The sequence below is a fragment of the Mus musculus genome, chromosome 10, assembly GCF_000001635.26.
Source record: "Mus musculus strain C57BL/6J chromosome 10, GRCm38.p6 C57BL/6J".
Classification (NCBI taxonomy): Eukaryota; Metazoa; Chordata; class Mammalia; order Rodentia; family Muridae; genus Mus; species Mus musculus.
The window spans coordinates 102,776,069-102,798,960 of record NC_000076.6 but is presented as its reverse complement, the minus strand read 5'-3'; the positions used below and the strand labels follow the sequence as shown (position 1 = coordinate 102,798,960).

Genomic DNA, 22,892 nt, shown 5'->3' with positions numbered 1-22,892 from the left:
TAGTTTATTAGCTGCTGAATCAAAAGCACTGCTATTTTATTTCTCAGCAGTTGTTGCTTCATAATAATATTTATTCTCGAAAGAAGTAGAGCTGAAGCTGGAGTCAGCTTGGAGGTGTTCACTAATGATCTCCTGAATCATCTACTCCATAACCTTTATTCTCCTACACTAAAAATCACACAGCATATTGCCAAATTTTCACTAATGAAGCATAAAATGTAATGAGTTATATGAGCTTATAGACTATTATATAAATGGACTGCGGTCTGATGTCTCATTGTGTACTGCAAACTCATAACACATAATTGCATGGAGATCAGCTTTTCAGATTTTATGTCTCAATGGAATAGTGGACTAAAATTGCACTACCTGATATTGCAACTTGAGTAATGAAGTTTTAGAGACATGCCATCACAAGTACTTTTAAGGATGAATGAGTCAATTTAGTTCAATTAACATGTAAAACTTATTAAAACAAACCAAAACAGACTGGTAGTGAAAAATAAACTGTGACAACACAAGTGGATATGTTTACTCTTTCAACTCCTTTCATTCTCTGTGTGTTTTCTAATTTTGTATTATATTATTCATAGAATATCTTATGTTTGGGGATGGTGCTGTTGCTTTTTGTTGACTTATTGTTTGCATTACTCAACCTTGTTATTACTTCTGGGGGAAAATGATGTTTATGCACTTTTTGTATTGTCACCCCTTTTAACACAGCATAATGATAAAAAGTCTAAAGCCTGAAATTTGAATCTAAATAATATATTAATAAATCATAGTTTTATGTCTCCTATAATGAATCAAAAAGCTGTATTTCATTACAGGTAGTAGTTACAGAATAGTTGTAAACATTTTATTATTAACTGAAAACAGAAATATACTCACTAATATATAAAATTAACAAATACACCAAATGAGTTTCATAAATTTATATTCTAATAATTATCTAAAATAAGATTTAAGCAGTTATTTAATTAAGAATATTTCCCTATTTTTATGTTTCTCTTGCAGTTAGAATAAGTTAGAGGATTTGCTTCAATGATATACTCTAGAATTAGTAATAAGATAAAACACTTCTAGCCATAAATCGAAGTAACTGTAATTAGTTATGATTATGAAATATTGAACAAATATTCAAGTTAGGGTTCCACCAGTTGTTCTTAGAAGAAAGGCATCTTAATACATGTGAATTTGTGAATTTGAAGATAACTCAGTATGTGCAAATGGTACAGCAACACAATATTAAGTAGGATGTGATAAACAGAGAGATATCAGAAGTGATTGCACATGTTTGGCTGGAGAATGAAGTAGATAGTTTTAGAAAAATAGTTAAGTATTTTAGGGCTAAGTATATAATTCCAGGTTGAAGATTATGTTTAATTTTGCTGTATAAGAAACAGAAAAATCACTAAATATTTTGAAACATGAAGTTTAGAAATTAATTCTTCTGTAAATGATTCAGTCAAGCCAGGATTGGCACTGTTCACATAACTGAAATATAACCTGCAATAGAAGCGTAGGTAGGTAGTGGCTGAATTGTTTGGGTGAAGTTCAAATAGATCAGTGGTTTTGTGAATTGAAAGCAAGTTATATGGAGAATATAAAACATTGGAACTTCCTGGGACTGAGATGTGCTTAAAGTCTTTGTTGTAAATGTTGCTTCATTTCCTCTGATGAAGTGATGTGATGATTCTTCATAGCAGAAGTGTGTGTGTGTGTGTGGGGGGGGGTGAGGTCAGGTTTCTTCATCATCTGCATTGCTGTCTTTCTGCTTCTCATCCTTCCTGGATTCTTGCCTTTCATGTGGAAGCTTCTCTTATTCAAATATGATCCTTATTAATTTTGATGGAACCGATAGTCTTTCTCCACCCTTGGAAATATAGATAACATCTCTTCCCATTGTAACACACAACCTGACTCGCATTCTGATGTTTAAACATCTTTAAAGTGTGTAAATTAATCTAATTCAGTAAGTTTTCCTATAATTCAGTGCCTTTCAGCAGCTGTTGATCCTGCCAATTGGCATTCAAAAATTTAAAGTTAATAAAGCATTATTCAGTCTATTCCATATATTTTATTCCCCCTTCTGTTTATCAAGGTACAAGTGGATTTTTATTGTACATGAATACATAAATCCTATCCCTAGACCTAGGCCTGGAAGAGTCTAGCCTCTAAACACTCTATTCTTCTTCAAACCTGGACCTTGATAGCTTCATTTTCATCTTCTAGCCTCCGAAACTTACTATTGAATAAGTTCACCCTTTGTAGCTCTTTCTAAACTCTGGGTGGCTAGTTGAACTCAATATTTAGGGTTCAAACTCCTTTCCAGTATGACTGATTCAAATTGGCTTCTCTCAGCTTCTGACTGAATTGCTGTGCTTCGAAAGCTGCCTCTGAACTCCACAAAGGGAACTGAACTTAACTGAATCTCTTTCCCTCACTTCTCTTTCAGTTGCCTCTCTTTCCTGAGATTTGGGCATATCCTATATCTCTAACTCATTCTGTCAAATACGTCTCTCGTTCATCACTTTGAATACCCTTCAATTAGATATAATTGTTATTTTGATAATCAAATAAATAAGAAGATATTGCTTTGCAAACAATTTTCTGTTTTATTAGAAATACTGCATAATATACAAACAAAATGCAAAACATTTTTATAGCCTTTAAAAATCCTTTTGTACACCATTAAACATTTTTATCCATGCCTACTGCATATTCATCATGAAAGAATTTAGTGAAGTTGGATATACAGTTTCAATATGAGTGACACCAAATTTGTGTGTACATATAAACCCTTACAATGCATAGCTCTTGGCAATGATTTCGACTAGTGTACAGTGTACAGAATACTACATATCCAATATTGGAAATTTAAATTCTACTATATACCAAATAAATATTATTCAATCAATATTTAGGTCCTTTTTTTTAACTATTTTGAGTTATTCCCTTGATAGAAATCTAGTTGCAATAATTGAATCTAAGCAAGCATAATGTGTCTTTTCAAATCATTGCCTATATATACACATACCTTTTATGTACTCTATAGTGCTACGAATGGGATAAAAGTTAAATTTTTGGGAGCCTGTCTGAAGAATGTTTTGAAACTGTTAATTTAGAATTTTAGTTATCAGCTCAATTTTGAATATATTAGTAACTACTTAAAATTTCCTTATCTTTTTGCCATTTGTAAATTTAGAATGTAGAGATGGGGAGGACACATGGAGAGAAAAGACAGCTGCTCACTAAATTTAACAATAAGCAATTATTTCATTTCATGTAGCTTTATGAAGGAAATAATTCATATTTCTCATTGCTCCATTTTTAATTACAGATAACAGCAAATGAAATAATACTAATTTGTGTTCATAAGGAGAGAAATATATGATCCTTCCTTGCAGGGATAAAATATTCATGTATTTGATATTAAGCATATTTTAAAAAGAATATGGTTAAATATTTGTTACATCAAAAGGCCTATTTATACTTTTCTGTATTATTTATTACTTATTTCATTTACCTATGGATTTATCCTTTAAATTTTGTTTCTTTAATGATTTATTAAGATGGAAATAGTGGATATTATCTGAGTATGTATATATTAGAGAATAAAATTATAAAATATTTTGCTTTATCATTATGTGAATGGCTACTGTCAGTCACTTGGTATTCAATATTGCACTTATTTGAGTTATTGATCTCATAAGTACCTTTTATCTGGGTTTCACTTTTAGGAGTTGTTGCTTTATATTATGTGATGAAGGCAATGAAATAAGATAAAGAACAATTCTCTTTTTGGTTTTCCAAAATGGAAACATGATTTTTATTTAAGAAGAAATTGTATATACTTCTACTGGAAATAAAACAGGATTTGCTAAATTACATAGAGAAAAATTTTAAGTGAAACTAAGAAGGAACAAAGAATAGAACTTTTCTGGTTCATGGCTTATTTTATTATTATTGGCAACAACATGAGGAGACTGGACTCTGCTTTTAAAATGGTTTGTAATGATTCAAATATGCTTGGCCTATGGGAGGTGCTACTATTAGTAGATATTGCCTTGTTGAAGTAGGTATGGCCTTGTTGGAGAAAATGTATTGAGTGGGTTTGAGGTCCTATATTCAAGCTCCTTACAGTGTGGTAGAGACCCTCTTCCTGGATGCTTGAGAAAGACTCTTCATCTGGCTGTTGTCAGATCAAAATGTAAAACTCTCAGCTCCTTCTCTAGCATTGTGTCTGCCTGTATGCTAGCATGCTTTCCACCATGACGATAGTGGACTGAACATCTGAAACTGTAAACCATTTTTAGAGATTTGAGATGTGTATGAAATAGGTGAATACTGAAGAACAAATAGGTGAAAGAGAAGAACAAAAATAAAATAAAAAAATAAACCAAACCAACTAAATGAACCTTCTGAGGGGCCAAAGAGAATGGGGGATGGAAAAGACTTGTTATAGTATGAACTTAACAAAGGGTAGAAAGGGCAGGAATGAAGGATCATGGTAGGTAATACACTTTTGATGAAGAATGCAGTTGTTTTGTGTAGAATCAGTGATGCAGCTGTGGGTGAGATCAGGGAAGTAATGTTTAATGCTTTAAATCTTAGTGAGATGAAGAAAATATAGGATCTTGTCTAAGAAGTGATGTACCCAACTTTATGCTTGATGCTTGTAAAGAAAATACACGATTAAGGTTGAAAGGGACGTTCATGAAATAAAATTCTTCATAAAGACTTCCTTTAGGTTTAGACTAATACTTAGTTGTAGAAGTGACAAATAGTCAACTGAGTGATGCTCTGGATATTATGTGGTACTGCAAAGATGGACTTAAACACCACTGCTGAATTTATCAAGAAAGTGGTCATTGATGAGTATTTTGTTGAAATGGTTGTACTCAGTATCATTTGTGATGATCCAAAGTTTAGGAATAAGTAGTGTTTCCATCAAAAAGAATAACTTAAAGCAGATCTGTTTCTTAAGGTCAAAATGAATATGGCATGGCATGCCTATCCGGTGGCACACATTATTTTTCCGATGTCTCCTTTAAGCTCACATGGATACTGTACAATTAACTTTTTTGTGATTGTGGGACTGAATTCTTAGAAGTACATGTTCTTGACCGGGTTCAAACCCAACAATGGAGACCCTACATCCTTTCAAACCTCTCTTAAACTATGAATTTCAAATTTATTTTATAGCTAGCAGCCACAATTAATACTGTATTTAAAGATAGAGTTCATGTACTTAGCTCTAGACCTTATTTGCATTGTGAGATATGCTTTTCATCATAACCTCACACAGACACAAATCTATTCTATTAGGAGTAGCAAGGATTTTGGAGGGCACCTAGTGTGTCATTGTGCTAAAGCACTGAATTCAAAGATGTATCAACTGCAGCCTGTATTAGTTTTTTAATACTATCTCTATAGATGTTTGTGAGTGTGTGTGTGTGTGTGTGTGTGTGTGTGTGTGTGTGTGTGTGTGTGTGCTATTTTGTCTTTTTTTCTCTTTTTCCAGAGCAGAGGACCGAACCCAGGGCCTTGTACTTGCTAGGCAAGCGCTCTACCACTGAGCTAAATCCCCAACCCCGTGTGTATGTGTTTGTATGTGTTTGTATGTGTTTATTTTTCTATTAGACTGGTTACAGGCAGTAGCCTCGGTTGTTCAACAATGGTCATATTTCAATGAAAAGGCCAAAAATCTGGTAATTGCTTAGTTCACAAGAATTCCTAAAGGGCTGCTGCTCTTCAGTTCACATTGGAATCCTAACCCATTTGGATTTAATATTGGCCATAGCAACAGGATAGACAAACTTGCTCAAGACAGTGAGGGCAATCAGTCAAAACAAGATTTCCCTTTTCCAAAAGATTTTATGTGAGTGGACACCAGATGATGTGACATGGATATAGGGATGTTATTTTTCTTTCCTACTTCAAATAATCTGAATAAGAAAATCTCTCATAGGAGTGTACACTACCTTAGGTTTTAGTTGATTCTTGATACAGGGAAGTTGACAATGAAGATTAGGCATCATGCTGACCCCTTTTATTTTCATATATATATATATATATATATATATATATATATATATATATATATATACACATATATGTATGTGCACGGAGGTGCATATATTTGTATGGGTGCATGAGTGTTCTGACTCCCACATGGAGGTGAAAGGACAACTTTAAAACTTTGAGAAGTGATAGTTTCTTTACCATTTAAACCCCAGGGTTTGAACACACAACAAAGTTTGATGGTTGGTTCCTGGACTTGATGACTAAGCGAGTTTTCTGCTTCTAGACTTTACTTTAATGAGGTTATTTTTCTAATAAAAAGAAACAAAACAATGAAACAACTTGGAGTAAAATAGAATAAAAGAATATATTCTGAATGAAAAAAATAAAACATTGTGTAGTAATGAGAATTTTATGGAGGGGAAAAAAAACCTGAGAGAATATGACAGTTAAGGCGGTAAGGAATAGAGTTAAATTGTTGCGGTAATAAACTTGAGTGGGCCACTAAGGGAGTGGCCAGCAGCATTTTGTTGTTGTTGTTAAACTTTCCCTCATCTTGCTTCTCTGGAAGATGTAGCATGTGGGTCTCCAAGAGAATGTCTGAGAAAGTTGGAAGTTGCTTCTTTGGCCTACTGGCAGGCAGGTATCTTAAATGGAATTTTACTCATGTACTTTTCTTTTTTAAAATTGAGTTGTTCAGTCAACACAACCTTTCTCCTCCAAAAGTATAGGAAGTTTCTTCCTCTCAAGAAGCAGAGGTATAAATTAACTTGAAAAAAATACTCACTTAAACTTTCTCTAAATTTTGAAATGAAAGGTAACTACTGTTTCTTATTCACAGTGGATGATATAATCCTTATCTTTTCTAACCTTGTTTTATAAAGTGTTATGTTTGTTTGAGCCTGTGATGAAGAGAGTGCATCTTTTCCCAATGGAGACTTTTTTAAAAAAATTAATCAATTAACACACCAATAAGCCTTCAAAGTGCAGATTGGTTTTTATTTATGTAAAGTAAGAGAAATTATCCATAAATGTCTCATTACACATAAGATTCAAAAGTAGTACAGTCCTTGGAAATAACTTGATAAAGTTAGCCTGACTTTCTAAGAAGCTCAACCTGAAATTCAATTTCTCTGATTAACTGTTAGAAGTTTGTCTTAGTAAACTGATTTTTCAGGCATTCTCTAAAAGGAAAATCCTGAATGAAGAATTTGAGGATTAAGGAGACATTCCAATAACTAGACATGGGTAACACACTGGGAGATTCTATGTCAATGATACTTGGATTCAAGCCTTTGCCATTTATTAAGAGAAGTAAAGAGAAAAAGACTTTAAATGCTGTCTGTAGGTATTTTAAATGTTATTATTCAGTAGGTATGTATTCAACAATAGCCTATAAACGTATCTCTATGTTTATTAAACCCTTCTTTTCTCTAGTCTCTGTTCTGTAATATAGTCAAGGTTGACAATTTATTGTAAGAAATGAAAAATGTGCTGGAGAGATGGTGCCCAGATTAAGAACACTGCTCTTCCAGAGTTCCTGAGCTCAATCCCCAGTAACTACTTCGTGGCTCACAACCATATATAATATGATCTGATGTCCTCTTCTGGAATTCAGGTGTACATGCAGATAGAATATTCCAATGTGTAAAATAAATAATGGGGGAGAGTGGAACCTGATCTGGTATTTGATGATGGAAAAGGACTGAAATCCTGAGGGCCAGCAGAAAGAATGGAAACTGGCAACTTGGGGAGGTAGGAGGTTGCGGGACCCTACAGAATGCACCAGAGACCTGGGAGGTGAGATACTCTCAGGAGTCAAAGGGAGGGACCTTAGATGAAATACCTGACAGTAGGGAGAGGGAATTTATAGAGTCCACCTCCAACCAGAAGACAGGGCATCAAATGAGGGAGGGGTTGCCATCCCACAGTCAAAACTCTCACCCATAATTGTTCCTGTCTGCAAAAACTATAGGGATGAAAATAGAGAGGAGACTGAGGAAATGAAGGTCCAGCAACAGGCCCAAAGTGGGTTCCAGCTTAAGGGGAGGTCCCAAGACATGACACTATTACTGAGGCTATGGAGTGCTCACATAAAGGCACCTAACATGAACACACTCTGGAAGACACAGTGAACAGTTGAAAGAGTTAGATGCAGATATTTGCATCCAACCAATGGACAGAAGCTGCTGACCCCTGTGGTTTAATTAGGGAAAGGCTGGAAGAAGCTGAGGAGGAGGGTGACCTTGTAGGAGGACCCACAGTGTCAGTTAATCTGGACCCCAAGGTCTCTCAAACCCTGGACCACAGAACACCGGCTTATATGAGGCCCCCAACACGTACAGCAGAGGACTGATGGGTCTGGATGCAGTCAAAGAAGATGTAACCAACTCTCAAGATACTGGAGGCCCCCCACGTTGGGTGGAGATTGGGGACATCCTTCTGGAGACAGGGGGTGGGAAGGAGATATGGAATGTGGAACAGTTGGGGGTGGAAGAGCAGGGGAATAAAATCTGGAGTGTAAATAAACAAACTATAAAGAAATGAAAAATGTAAACTAAATTTCAGCAAATAAAATCAGTTCCATAGTTAAACTGTAAAAACATCTTTTAAAAGTGCAACACATTGTTGTCTTATTGTTATTTTCCTCCCATCTCAAAGTTAAATTTCAGCCAAAATGTAGAATATAAAAACTAGGTAACTACGATTCCATATGAACTAGTTGCTCTGTAATGTCTTTTTTGTTGTTGTTGGATATTTTATATTTATATTTCAAATATCCCCTTTTCTGATCTCCTCTCTGGAAATGTCATATACAATCCCCCATACCCATGCCTCTATGAGGGTGCTCCACCCCCCACTCCCACTTCCCTGCCTTGACTTTCCCTTACACTGGGGCATCAAGCCTTCATAGAACCTCTCCTGCTATTGAGGACCCACTAGGCCATCCTCTGCTACATATGCAGCTGGAGCCATGGGTCCCTCCATGTATAATCTTTGGTTGGCTAAGTCCCCAGGAACTCTGGGGGTTCTGATTGGTTGATAATGTTGTTCCTTCTATGGGGCTGCAAAGCCCTTCACCTTCTTCAGTCCTCTCTCTAGCTCCTCCATTGGGGACCTCATGCTCAGTCCAGTGATTGGCTGAGAGCATCCGCCTCTGTATTTGTCAGGCTCTGACAGAGCCTCTCAGGAGACAGCTCTATCAGGCTCCTGTCAGCAAGCACTTCCTGCTATCAGCGATCATGTCTGGGTTTGGTGTCTGTAAATGAGATGGCTACCCAGGTAGGGCAGCCTCTGGATGGTCTTTCCTTTAGTCTCTATTCCACACTTTGTCTCCTTATTTCCTTGCATGAGTGTTTTGTTCCCCCTGCTAGGAAGGACAGAAGCATCCACACCTTACTCTGTCATTTATTCCATGTAGCTAAGATGGTGAACTTGTATCTGGAGTCACTCAGAATCCTCATTTTCAGTTTTGCCTTGGGGAATCAAGCCATGATACAGTGATACACTGAATGAAAAAGGTTTACTATGTATTTTACATTCTTAGTTCATATTCAGCACCAATTCCAAAACACAATGTATTATTTACTCTGTATAAAACAAGGCTAGATAAAATTTGAGGGTTTTTGTTAAAAATAGCTAGTGATTTTTTTTTATTGATTCAGGTCATCAAGTGAAACATTCTTACAATGATGAACGTCATAGAAACACTAATTATTTCTTTTTTTCATTTTTATTGGTTATTTTACTTATTTACATTTCAAATGTTATCCCTCTTTCCAGTTTCCACTCCACAGCCCCCTATTCCCTTCTCTTTCCCCTGCCTCAGGGAGGGTGCTTCCACACCCACCCATACATCCACCCATTCCTGCCTGAGTGGCCTAGCATTCCCCTATCCTGGGTCATCAAGCCTCCAGTGACCAAGGGGTTCACCTTCCAGAAATGCCAGATAAGACAATCCTCTACTGTATATCTAGCTCAAGTGTTCGGTATCCCCTGTGTATTCTTTGGTTGGTGGTTTAGCCCCTGGGAGCTTTGGTGAGGTCCACTTCTTTGATATTGTTGTTCTTCCTATGGGGTTGCAAAACCCTTCAGCTCTTACAGTCCTTTCCATAACTTCCCCATTGGTGTGGCAGTGCTCAGTCTAATGTTTGGCTATGTACATTCACATCTGTATTGGTCAGGATATGGCAGAGCCTCTTAGGTGACAACTGTATCAGGCTCCTGTCCGCAAAGCACTTCTTGGCATCTGAAATAGTGTCTGGGTTTGGTGTTTGCTTGTGGGATGGATCCCCAGGTGGGGCAGTCTCTGGATGGCCTTTTTATCAGTCTCTACTCCATTCTTTGTCCCTTTATTTCCTTTTCACAGGAGCAATACTGGGTTAAAATTTTAGAACTGGGTCAGTAGGCCCATCCCTCAACTGGGGAAGCATGCCTGACCTCTGGATATGGCCTCAACAGTTTAACCTTACCTTCTGTGGGGCGATTCGGCTAATGTCATTCATGTGGGGTTCTGGGAGGCTCGTGTGTTCCTGGCATCTGGGACTTTCTGGTTGCTACCCCTAGTTCCCCATTCCCCATTGCTACACAACTGTGTTTGATTTCCTGACCCTATGTACATCTCCTCCATCTCCTCTATCTCCTCTCATACCTGATTCTTCCCCTCTTTTCCCCCTCCCCTCTTTTTCTTCCAAGGCCCTCCCACACTCTACTTACCTTCATTATTTTGTTCCCCCTTCTAAGAAGAACTGAAGAATCTACTCTTTGGTCATCCTTCCTCTTGAGCTTCATGTGGTCAGTGAGTTGTATTGTGGGTACTCCACACTGTTTACCTAATATCCATTTATATGTGTGTTCTTTTGTGACTGAGTTACCTCACTCAGGATGATATTTTATAGATCCATCCATTTGCCTGCAAATTTCATGAAGTCATTGTTTTTAATAGCTGAGTAGTATCCCATTGTGCAAATGTGCCACATTTTCTGTGTCCATTCTTCTGTTGAGGGACATCTGGGTTGTTTCCAGCTTATGGCTATTATAAATAAGGCTGCTATGATTATTGTGCAGCATGTGTCCTTGTTACATGTTGAAGTATCTTTAGGTTTATGCCCAGGAGTGGTATAGCTGGATTCTCAGGTAATGCTATGTCCAATTTTCTGAGGAACTTCCAGACTGATTTCCAGAGTGGTTGTATCAGCTTGTAATCCCACCAGCAATGGAGAAGTGTTCCTCTTTCTTCACATCTTCACCAGCATCTGCTGCCACTTGAGTTTTTGGTTTTAGCCATTCTGACTGGTGTGAGTAGGAATCTCAATGTTGTTTTGATTTGCATTTCTCTGATGACTAAGGATACTGTACATTTCTTTAGGTGCTTCTCGGCCATTTGAGTTTCCTCAGTTGAGAATACACTGTTTAGCTCTGTCCCTCATTTTTAATAGGGTTATTTGGTTCTCTGGAGTCTATCCTCTTGAGTTCTTTGTATATATTGGATATTAGTCCTCTATCAGATGTAGGGTTGATAAACGTCTTTTTACAATCTGTTGGTTGCCATTTTGCCCTTTTATCTTAGAGCATAAGTCATTGGTGTTTTGTTCAGGAAATTTTCCCATGTGCCCATGTGCTTAAGGCTTTCCCCCAATTTCTCCTCTATTAGATTCAGCATGTCTGTTTCAATGTGGAAGTTCTTGATCCACTTGGACCCGTGCTTTGTACAGGGAGATAAGAATGGATCAATTTGTATTCTTCGACATGTTGACTGCAAGTTGAACAAGGACCATTTGTTGAAAATGCTGTCTTTTTCCCACTGGATGATTTTACCTTCTTTGTCAAAGATCACATGATCACATGTGTGTGGGTTAATTTCTGGGTCCATTGATCTACCTGTCTGTCATTGTACCAATATCAGGCATTTTTTTTTAATCACTATTGCTCTGTAGTACAGATTTGAGGTCAGGGATGGTGTTGAAAATGCTGTCTTTTTTCCACTGGATGATTTTACCTTCTTTGTCAAAGATCACGTGATCACAGGTGTGTGGGTTAATTTCTGGGTCCATTGATCTACCTGTCTGTCACAGTACCAATATCAGGCATTTCTTTTTAATCACTATTGCTCTGTAGTACAGCTTTGAGGTCAGGGATGGTGATTCCCCAAGAATTTATTTTATTGTTGAGAATAGTTTTCACTATCCTGGTTTTTTTATTATTACATATGAATTTGCAAATTGCTCTTTTTAACTCTATGAAGAATTGAGTTGGAATTTTGATAGGGATTGCACTGAATCTGTTCACTGCTTTTGGCAAGATAGCCATTTTTACTATATTAATTCTGCCAATCCGTGAGCATGGGACATCTTTCCATCTTCTGAGATCTTCTTTGATTTCTTTCTTCAGATTCTTGAAGTCCTTGTTGTAAAGATCTTTCACTTGTTTGGTTAGAGTCACACCAAGATACTTTATGTTATTTGTGACTATTGTGAAGGATGTCGTTAACCTAATTTCTTTGTCAGCCTGTTTATCGTTTGAGTAGAGGAAGGCTACTGATTTGTTTGAGTTAATTTTATATCCAGTCACTTTGCTGAAGTTGTGTATCAGATGTAGGAGTTCTCTGGTGGAATTTTTGGGGTCACTGAAGTATACTATCATATCATCAGCAAATAATGATATTCTGATTTCTTCCTTTCCAATTTGCATCCCTTTGCCCTCCATTTGTTGTCTGTTCTAGCTAGAACCTCAAGTACTATATTGTATAGATAGAGAGAGAGTGGACAGCCTTATCTAGTCCCTATTTTAGTGGGATTGCTTCAAGTTTCTCTCCATTTATTTTGAGGTTGGCTACTGGTTTGCTGAATATCGCTTTTACTGTGTTTTGGTATAGTCCTTGAATTCCTGATCTTTCCAAGACTTTTAACATGAAGGGATATTTTGTCAAATGCCTTTTCAGCATCTAATGAAATGATCGTGTGGCTTTTTTCTTTGAGTTTCTTTATGTAGTGGATTATATTGATGTATTTCTGTATATTGAACCATCCCTGCATCCCTGGGATGAAGCCTACTTGATTTTTGTAAATGATCCTTTTGATAGCTTCTTGGATTCGGTTTGTGAGAATTTTATTGAGTATTTTTTGCATTGATATTAATAAGGGAAAATGGTCTGAAGTTCTCTTTCTTTGTTAGGTCTTTGTGTGGTTTAGGTATCAGTGTAATTGTGGCTTCATAGAACGAATTGGCTGTTCCTTCTGTTTCTATTTTATGGAATAGTTCGAAGAGTATTTGTATTAGGTCTTCTTTGAAGTTCTGATAGAACTTTGCACTAAATCCATTTGGTCCTGGGATTTTTGGTTGGGAGACTATTAATGACTGCTTCTATTTCTTTAGAGGATATGGGACTGTTTAGATGGATTATCTGATCCTTATTTAACTTTGGTAACTGAAATCTGTCTAGAAAATTGTCCATTTCATTCAGATTTTCCAGTTTTGTTGAGTATAGGCTTTTGTAGTAGGATCTGATGATTTTTAAAAATTTTCTCAGTGTCTGTTGTTCTATCTTCCTTTTCATTTATGATTTTGTTTATTTGAATACTCTCTCTGTGCCCTCTGGTTAGTATGACTAAGGGTTCATCTATCTTGTTGATTTTCTTAAAGAACCAGGTACTGGTTTTGCTGACTCTTTGTATAGTTCTTTTATGTTTCTACTTGGTTGATTGTTGACTCTTTGTATAGTTCTTTTATGTTTCTACTTGGTTGAGTTCAGCCCTGAGTTGAATTATTTTCTGCAATCTACTCCTCTTGGGTATACACTAATTATTTCTCTTTTTATAGATACTTAGCTTTAATTTTGATTATTCATTATATAAATAAAATCACTTTATAGTAGCAACTTCAAATTAAATATGCCAAAGTTTAAAGTAGGTTTTTGTGTTGTGTTTATTGCATGAAAATCAAGAACTTTCAGTGAAAAATAGAGGTGGGACCACATGCTTTTGGGACTTCTAGTTCTAACATCTTACCTTAATACATGCTTCCCTCAGAGAATAAATATTTTTGATAATTAATAAGTTATTTTATTTTCATGAATCTCCTAACTACTCATGACAGTTATCATCAGACTTTGATAAAGGGTCATTTATAAAAAGATGAATGTATTATTCTAAATATTCTCTGAGGAATTTTAGAGGAACAATAGAGCTTGACTATTGTTGCTTATGGATTTTTAAAGTTGCAACTTAATATAAATTTGCATTCTAATTAAATCCAATTTTGGAAAGCTGGCATTATGAGTAGGGTAGATCAGCCTTCATTAGATATAATGTAATATAACTGTGTGTTCTTTTTAGTTTTAAAACAAGAATACGTACATACCATGAGAATATGAATAAGATACAAAGTTTGATATTTATTGTATTTTCCCTGGTGCTTCTTTTAGCATCTCTACATTTCCAGGTGTCATAAATGCTGACCTTATGTCCTACACAGCAGGGATCTTCTTTTGTTATTTTAGTGAGTGAACTCTGGTTCTTTCTAATGAAGAGCATTTGAATGAGACAAGCATAATTATAAAAATGTTCGCTTTATACATGTCTACATCCTGGTTTCCTCTATTTAATTTGCAATGGATGCTTTTATGCTTATCCTTCAGAGTAAAATAAATCGAATTTCTGCAAAAAGTATGAAGTCTGGGTTAGATTTGTTCTGAAGACTCTTTTCCTTCCTCCCAGTTCAGCAGACAGGCCTCCTATACATTTCATAGGCTACCATTAAATAAAATAAAGCTAGCAGGGTTTGTTTATCAAGCTGAAGTCTAAACTGTAGCAGGCCCTCAACAGTAGAGTGAGAACTACAAATAACAGTGAGAAGATGCTTTCAAAAAGTTAGTTTTCAATAATATCCACAGACCCTCAGCAGCTATGACTATTCCTTCTCCTTTGCTTATTTTATTTGTAGGTTTTATTATTTTTTAATTTCTATCACCAACATAATTGTCAATTACTTTAGAAAATACTTGGAGTGCATGCTTGAGAACATGCACAGGAGAAATAACCTACCTGACAAAAAACCAGAGTAATACAAGGGATTAAAATAGTCATGGTGGGTAAGGTCATAACCTTGAACATGTGTCTAAAATATTAAGAGGGGAATTAGAAAACATTTAATGACTCATAGTTAATTAGAGATAGTGTTTTATCAATGTAAAAGATAGGTCAGAATGCCACAATGTTGTATTTTCCTATCTGAGAGTTTTATGTTTTATTCTGAACTGGATCATTGTTCTTCTTATCCTCTTTTTACTCGGGGTGAACCTCTGGGAACAATGTAAATCAGAGACTGTGAATAAGTGCTTAGGGCACTTCCCATGATGAGCAATCTATTGTTGCTTTTATGTACACCCTTGTGCAATGACAAAGTATGATAAAAACACAGCTGTGTTCCAAGAATATCATGTTACAGGTGAAGTCTTTTCTGTTATCAGCACATTTTGTCTGAGTTGACCACACCTTAGAAATGGGGTATACTAAAATATATTCTTGTAACTTGGATGGAGAATTTTTCTCATTCATACTTATATTTTGTTTTATAAAAATCATAGCAAACTAATGTTTTCCAGTGGAATGCTGAAATCTCAGGTAGACTATCAGAAGAAGACATCTACTGGACTGCATCTCTAATCCAGGTACCTCTTCTCTAGGAATTCAAAAGGAAGAGTGTATTGCTGATATTAAATGGTAGTTAATCTATAGGAAGTGCTTCCTGTGACTTTTACATATGTTCAACCTTTCAACAAACCTATGAAATTGTTCACCTATCCTTATAATAATATAATCATATACTGAGCAGAGTTTGCAAGAAGCTCAGCATCAGTCATACCATGAGCACCATCCAACTCTGGCAAGGTAACACTCTCATTTTATAGAAAAGCAAGATGAGAATCAGAGATGCTAAATTAAAAAAAAGGTATTCAAAATATATGTAATTTACTGGTGGAAAAGGATTGCTATGTAAATCTATCTGGCTTCAAATTCTGAGTTCTGTGATATCCTGACGCATTTCAAAAGTTATTCATAAAATGTTTTTTTAACATTTTTTTTCTTTTCTGTAGAGTTCATGGGTTTCATTAGCCTTCTCAAGCTAATATGCTAATATTTAATATGCCAAGCTTGTCTCTCAACTCTTCATTTTCTGTTTTGAACAATTGGTGCTATAGGTCAAATTGCATTTTACAATATTAGTCCTGTATGCTTATGAATCAAACAAATTACTTCCTTCCATTTCCAGGCAAAAATATATCAGTTCATGTCTGTGTTGGCTAAAATACAAAGCTTCCCATCTTCCATTATTTCATCTTTTATGAGTGTGGCTGATAACCTAGTTTCTTCTGTGTGAGTTTTTTGACATTCATAAAATAATACAAATAATGGTTTAAGTAAGCAAATATAATGTTTAATAACCAAGGATCCTGAGTTATGAAATATAGATGATTCTACATTGTGCCCTACAACACACTATGCCTGTGCCTCCCCCTAGGTGCTGGTGGATTCGGAACACCTTAGAAATGTGATTCTAAACATTGCCTCTACTTTTCTTAGACCTCTCTTTTCTGTGCCCTATGTGTCCTATATTCCCTTTAAATCATTTTTCACAACTTTATGTGTATGAGTGTCTTGTCTTTACTACATGCCAGTTACCCACAAAAGCCAGAAGTGTGCATTGAATCCCCTGGAATTGAAGTTATAGAAGGTTGTGAGCCACATGGGTGCTGGAAACCAGATCCTCTGGAAGAGCAACCAGTGTTATTAACCACTGAACGCTCTCTCTCTAGATATCTTTTATACTTATAATTACATAGTTTATTGAGTTTGGGGGCCTACTCTAATCCAGTATGATCTCATTTTAATTTAGTTACATCTGCTAGTAATAATATGGAAAGTAAGTTTCTGTGATGTTTGGTGGACATGACATTTAGAAGACACTATCATACTTCTTGAATATCCCCAGCAGCTACATTGATAACCAGTTATTTTCTTACCCCTTCACTCAATTCAGCCAAATGTACAGTTTAAATACATCTTTGATTTAAAGTATCACTCAAGGATCATTATCATATATTAGGTTGTAAGTTCTTGTTGGATATCTAATACTATCCCTTTCCATCGAGGGCATCTACCAGTATCTAGGGCATTCCCTCTTCCTCATCCATGGCTTAGGAATCATCTCCAAATCATTGTGTTGTCATTTTTTTCTTTCCAAACCATGCTATGAGGTTATCAGTACTGAGTAACTCTTGGACATTCTGATTCAGTGAATCTATCCTTCCCCAGAACTCACTGACTGTATACTGCCTCTGAACAATAGCTTAATGAGGCTTTGTTGGGACCTTACATTTAGAAGTCTGACTTGAATCTCCAGTCTGGCAATCGTCCATTGCCTTCATTCCTGTAGTATGCCTTCCATTTGTAGTATACTTTGCAATTCTCATTCTTCCTTCAGTACACTAGCCTACTTACTCATTTACTGATGTACTTACATTTCAGTTCCAGAATCTATGAGCAGTGCTTGAGAAAAATATCTGTTTTACATGTACTTAAGAGACTCTTAAGCATAAATTAAGCATTTGATATAATAATATTAAAGCTACCACGAAATCATGAGGATCAAATTTAATGAAGTATCAGCATCTCCTGTCTATTTCTATGTTCCTTTTAACTCTGGTTAATCGACTCTTGGGGTAGGGGGGAGAAGAGTAAAGTTGTTTTGTACAGTTTCTGTATTTACAGAGGAAAAATGTTTCTATTTATGTTAATATCTATGTAGTAGAAATAAATATTTATGTAGTATTTAGGAATTCAAATATCCATACTAAGACTTCCAGAAATGTTTGTATATTTATAAATATTTTAGAAAATTATAAGAATATATTAATAAAATGCAACTACTATAGTAAGACCCCGAAGCTGGGCCTCCGCTCAAGTCCCGGGATGAGCTGGCCAGCACTCCAGTGTCCCTAGAGAAAACCACACCTGATGCAAACTGCAAGAGGTTTTATTATCAGCTAGCTGAGGACGAAGTCCCTCTGCTGTGCAGGTCAGGGGAGTTCGACCCAGAGAGGTGACAGTAGGGGGTTTTTAACAGCTAGCTGAGGAATTGGGAGGATTTGGGAGGAGTTGGGAAAAGAGTTCTTCTCTTCTGGGTGTCCTTGGTGAAATTTACAAGGCGGGAGTGGGGAGTGAGTTCTTTCTGAATGTTTATCTCCATGGCACAGGAAGGCAGGCATCTCTGGTTGTAAAGTATTGAAACAAAAAGCCTTTTTGCTGGCTATAGAGAACAAAGAGCTTCTTTCTGGCTGTATTTTTAGAGATCAGGGAAAACAAGCTTGGGGAACATCCAGTGGCTTTACCTTCCAGGGAGAAATGCATTAAGTCGGGGTCTCACACTATGTGAGTTCCTCATATTTTTTATGAGTCTGCTCAATTATGGCTCCTAATTATGCATAGAATAGATAAGTAACCTTATAAATATGTTGTTTACTATTTTATATTAAGTGCTATTGGATAATAAGAGATGATGGGTAATAACAAATTTTGCAGGCAAATGGATAGAACTAGAAAATATCATCCTGAGTGAGGTAACCCAGACCCAAAAGGATATACATGGTATATGGGTACTACCTGATAAGTGGATATTAGCCCAAAAGCTCAGAATAACCAAAATACAACTCACAGACCATTATGAAGCTTAACAAGAATGAAGGCCGAAGTGTGGATGGTTTAATCCCACTTAGAATGGGGAACAAAATAATCACAAGAGGAAGAGGGAGGTAGGGAAGAACATGGGTTGGACAGGGGAGGCCAGAAAGGGGCAGGATTAAGCATAAAAGTGATAGGAGAGAAGCACAGAGGGCCAGGAGAATGAATAGAAATATGTAGCAGTGGAGAGTGGGAACAGGGAGAACCATTAGACAGCAGGGATGCAAGAGGCTCCCAGGACCAAATGGAGGTGACATTAGCAGAAATACCCACAGAGGGAAGATAGAGCCTCAGGACACCACCTCCAGTAGATAGGCATGGCCCCCAGTAGAGGGATGGAGCCATTCACCTACCTCAAAATCTTTAATCCAGACTTGTTCCTGTCTAAACGAAATACAGGGACCAAAAATAAAGTGAAGACTGAAGGAAAGGCCACCCAGAGACCACCCCACTTTGGGTTCCATCCCTTCTGCAGATAACAAACCCCACACTGTTTCTGATGCCAACAAGTGCTTGCACACAAGAGCCTGATATAGCTGATCTCTGAGAGGCACTGCCAGCACCTGATTAAGGCAGATACAGATCCTCACAGCCTTGCTCAGGGACTGAGCTCAGGGACCTCAATGGAAGGACTGAAGGAGCTGAAGGGAATTGCAACTGCATAGAAAGAACAACAATACCAACTAACCAGATCCCTCAGAACTCCCAGGGACTAAACTATTAACCAAAGAGTACACATGAGTTGGGCAATGGCTCCTGCCACATATTTAGCAGAGGACTGCCTTATCTGGCATCAGTGGGAGGGGAGGTGCCTGGTCCTGTGTGAGGCTTGTTTCCTCGGCAAGAGGGATGCGAGAGAGGTGAGGCAGGAGTAGGTGGATGGGGGTGAGCCTTCTTAGAGGCAAAGGGGAGAGGAGATGGGGTCAGGAGTTTGCAGAAGGGAGACTGGGAATGGGGATAACACTTGTAATGTAAATTAATAAAAAAGAAGAAATTTTCAAAGTTAGATTTTTCAGCTCCTTTTATCAATTTTGCTCTTCTGTAGACTTTCAGATTGTATTGAATTTAAAGTTTTACATGTGTTCCAATTCTCTGGAGGAAGCATGACTCCTTCAGGTTCCATAACGAATATAGAAGGGCACACCATTTGGATTGGACCTACAGGTAGTATTATGCTCTCCCCTTCCCCCCCCCCCCAAAAAAAAAAAAAACCTGTGATTACTTGATGACTACACTTCTTGCAGGCTCAAATATTGTTTTCCTTAGGTATAAAATGTATTCTACCCATAAAATCTAATACTTATTTACTTTCTACATTACTGTGTGATTAGATGTAGCAGAGAGAAAGCACCTACTACTCTATCCAATGTCTCAAACCTCAAGTGGTAATGTAAGATAAATACAGCTGTCATGAAGACGTGAATTTCAGGAAGAGAGTGTAAACCGGTATAAAACTTGATATTGACAGGAAAGTTCACATATATTTATTGCCAACTAATTGCTCGATTTCACTCTAAACTTTCAGGCCAAGGTCAGTTAATTGAATAGTAACTTGTTAGTTTTCAGAGAGTGGCTCTGACAAATTGATGTGTTAGTTATCTTTTTTTTTCTTTTAGCTAAAGAAAGACAGTCTAATAAGGAACCTGGTTAAAGGAGAAAATAAAATAGCCATAACTTCTCAGACAATAAAAATGTCGTTATTCTTTATGAACAAGAATCAGCTTGAAATTGTATCAAATTTCCCCTGCAATTCCTACCAATAGGATAATTTGTCTTAAAATTTTGAATTTCCTTTTTTAATTTTGAGACTCAGACTATGGTTATTTTATTTGGCTTTGGCAATTACTGGGGGTCACCCTTATTTTGCTCTTCTAACTGCAGGCCTGGCTACCCTCCCAGCAGTGAACCCTAGATACTTGCTCTTTCTCTTGGCCAGGAGCTCATGGTTCCTCTCCCCTTCTCATGGAGGCTTCCTCCTCCTGAATTTCCTTTTAAATGTGAGCTTTGATTAAAAAAATCAGAAAACTCAACTTTTTTTGTAAGCCTTTGGTAAACATAAAAACTTTATTTCTTTTAAATAAATATATTTTATTTTTGCAATATCATTTCAAATATTTTACTGGGATTTTGTGCCTGGTAAAATTTAATTGGTAAAAATTCTTTGTTCTTCAAACAAGAAAATTTAAGTAATGCTTGATAGATTTTTCTTTTGTGGGATTTTTATTATCTGGATATATTGAACTTTTAAACGATTTCTATTAAAAAATTTCTTTAATGCAAAGTAATTTTATGTGGTATTTTTAACACCTACTTACCTCTCAAAAAAGAACCAGGGCCATTTAAGATCATCATTAAATGCTCATCTTAAAATATGACTGACTAGTTTAGCATTGTGTTTCAGGGTTTCCTCTAAATGACTTTGGAAAAGACCTTAATTGTGCATTTTCTGCCCAACTGATCTGTGTAAATAGCAGGAGACTAGCAGTGGGTATAATAAAATCATTTCCTGGTGGATTTGACCTCACTATTGATAAAGTGAAGGAAGCATTATTTTTTTTTTCTTTTTTTAACCCCCTGTCACAGGCAGTACAATTACATTTTAAAGTAATTTCTTACAAAGGTTTTTATTGCTTAGCTTTTGGAAGATAGTTTAATTTTGGACCTGAACCCTGTGAAACTGTCAGATGCCAGGTACCAAATTTCTCAGTGAGGAGTAAAACCAGAGCTGAACTAACCTTAACCTTTCCTGCTTTCCAAAGAGTAAGGCTTCTGGAGCCGTGCTCTGGAGAGGCTCGAATGAAAACAGGCAGAGATTCACAGAATCTCTCATCTGTTTTCCAGTTACAGCCTAGTGATAACCTTTGGTTCCTGCTAGGCTTCTCCTAAAAAGACTCTGACCTTTGATTCTTTTCTTACTGAAACCCAAGTCTGCCTTCTGAGTTCTGGTAGCATTGTGCCTTTATGTTCGGATCTTTCTATCATGGTCACAGGGTCACTTCTACTTACTAATCAAGAAGACATCTGGAGGCAGAAATGGCAAGAGCAGTTTCACAGTCACTAGAGTATAGTGTAGGCTAGTAATATTGGCCTAGCCTTGGCCGCAGATCTTGGGAACGTAGGGGCATCAAGTGGCAGAGTGCAGAAACTGCTTGATCTACTTATTTTTTTTTATATATCCTTATATTTATTTCACACACACACACACACACACACACACACACACACACACTGAGTGGGGGATATACATACTGAGTGGGGGATGAGGGGAGATTGAGAGAGTAGAGAGAGAAGAAAGTGAAGGGGAAGATAGAGAACAGAGAGGGAGAGAGAAGAGAGAGAGAGAGAGAGAGAGAGAGAGAGAGAGAGAGAGAGAGAGAGAGAGAGAGAGAGAGAGAGAGATCTTATACTCTAGGGATGTTTTTTCAGTAAAAATAATGAAGGTAGCTATGAAATGGAACAAACTCAAGCAGAGAGACACAGCAAAAATATTAGGTTTTTCCTCTCTTTTAAAAATGTTTCTCAACTATATCACAAATGACTTTAGATTCATAGTACTTGTAAACATGGATTGCAAAAATTTTTTTTTGCTCGATAGGTAATAGAACCTGGGTCTTTATTCTCATACAATCCTGTGTTAATCATAGGTGGATCAAAAACATTCAAACCAAGTTAATTTCATAAGCTATGTAGGACAATAATCTGAAAAATGCTTAACTTCTTCGATCTCACTATCTAGTGAATAAAGGCAGTTGATACTTAATTCATTTAATATGCCATAAATTATAGGCTTCACAATGATTCCTAATACCACTGCAAACAAATACCAAAAGTCAGTGTATGTAACAAGGTTAGAAAGAAAAAACTTTTCTTTCTTTCTTTCTTTCTTTCTTTCTTTCTTTCTTTCTTTCTTTCTTTCTTTCTTTCTTTCTTTCTTTCTCTCTGTCTCTGTCTCTCTCTTCTTTCTTTCTTTCTTTCTTTCTTTCTTTCTTTCTTTCTTTCTTTCTTTCTTTCTTTCTACGAATCTACTTACTTTTTCATTAGATATTTTCTTTATTTACATTTCAAATGTTATCCCCTTTCCTAGTTTCCCCTCTGAAAATCCTCTATCCCCTACTGTCTCCCCCTGCT

The 22,892-nt window shown here is 36.6% G+C and overlaps 1 pseudogene; it reads right to left on the bottom strand.

The window, feature by feature from the left end:
• Positions 1 to 22,892, bottom strand: part of Gm5175 — a 53,983-nt pseudogene that overhangs the window by 21,002 nt on the left and 10,089 nt on the right.